Raw genomic sequence first — 1,309 nt, 5'->3', positions numbered from 1 at the left:
GGAAAGAAGGGCCACTTTCCATGTTGTATTGTTTAACGACTTGATGACTCTCGAACAAACGCAAAAACTTTGCAAATAATTCCGTGAAGACGATTTCACGTTCCAAATCTTCGGTTAATCTTCTTCTGTTGTGCTCACAAGTTCGTTACCTGATGTCAGAACTTACAGATTAGTTGCTGGATCCATTCCTGTAAATTGGTTCTGCATTCTTTCGAATTCCGATTTTTTTTAACGAATGTAGCTAGTGTTTATGGACTTAGCATCAATTTTTTCTAATACCATATTTCGATGAATATGAAAACCCAACAGCATATCTAATTTGGCACCAGGTGATGAGCAATTGAGTCAAAATCGATCGGACGCAGTGAGACAATGATCCTCTCTTCGTGGTGTACATGTGTGACTCTATAATTCGACGAAGAATCATTCCCACAACTTCAGCTGTGTCAGAATCTAGTTTGCGGTGAAAGCCTGTCAATCTGCTAAGGTAACGTTCGTCTGGGTTAGGATCCTGCAAAGGATTTGGCGAAATCTTTGGGTCTTGACAATTTGTTCTTCCAACAAATGAATTCAGTTGTTTTACTGTGAAAATTAACATTGCAGCTGCAGCTGTGATGGCCGAGAGGTTAAGGCATTGGATTTGAAATCTAATGGGGTTCCCCTGTGCAGGTTCAAATCCTGTTCACAGCGTCGAATCTTTTAAAAGTCATTAATTCCTTTGCAGGATTTGGATTTCGTGGAGCTTGAGCTTTGCATTCAATCGAAAGTAAATTTTCAACTGTGAAGAATCCGAAGTAATTTCAAGACAGACCAAGTCATCTAATTGAATAAATTATAGGTCGAGACACAAAAAGCCACCAACTTCCAACACGAATCAGTTTCAACATATTTGTCGAACTATCGTGAAATTTGGATGTTCGGGGGGTGGGATTCAGCAGAACAAGAAGCAATGCAATACATTTACCTGCAGGTGATGAATTTGTTTTTTAGGATCAGTTGAAAGTCAAGCTGAGAAAGTTCAACCTAATTTACAGCTGACTCTCAAGGCCAATAATCTATTATATCAGCAGTCAATGAATGAGAAAAAAACAACTCCATGTGTGGAAAGAAACTCGACTGATCCAGGTTCCTGGCTTGCGATGTGAAAAGGCAAGGCGATATCATCGGAGTAGAATTTTCTGGAAATACTGGAAATGGAATGTTAACGGTCTTCTGCTGTCCACATTCGTAAGAAACTGTGCATTAAGAACTGAAATTGAAAATTAACGATGAAAATCAGACTTAGCCCTCTGCTTGTGGTGAAGCATTG

The 1,309-nt window shown here is 39.3% G+C and overlaps 1 non-coding gene across 1 annotated transcript; it reads left to right on the top strand.

Moving 5' to 3' along the window:
* Nucleotides 1–608: 608 nt before the first annotated feature.
* trnas-uga lies at nt 609–690 on the top strand. The gene has a single exon. It is a non-coding gene; the product is annotated as a tRNA-Ser (tRNA).
* Nucleotides 691–1,309: the final 619 nt, after the last annotated feature.

This window comes from Chiloscyllium plagiosum, unplaced genomic scaffold, assembly GCF_004010195.1.
Source record: "Chiloscyllium plagiosum isolate BGI_BamShark_2017 unplaced genomic scaffold, ASM401019v2 scaf_93511, whole genome shotgun sequence".
Taxonomy (NCBI): domain Eukaryota; kingdom Metazoa; phylum Chordata; class Chondrichthyes; order Orectolobiformes; family Hemiscylliidae; genus Chiloscyllium; species Chiloscyllium plagiosum.
The sequence above is the reverse complement of the archived record's forward strand: the minus strand, read 5'-3'. Positions and strand labels throughout refer to the sequence as shown.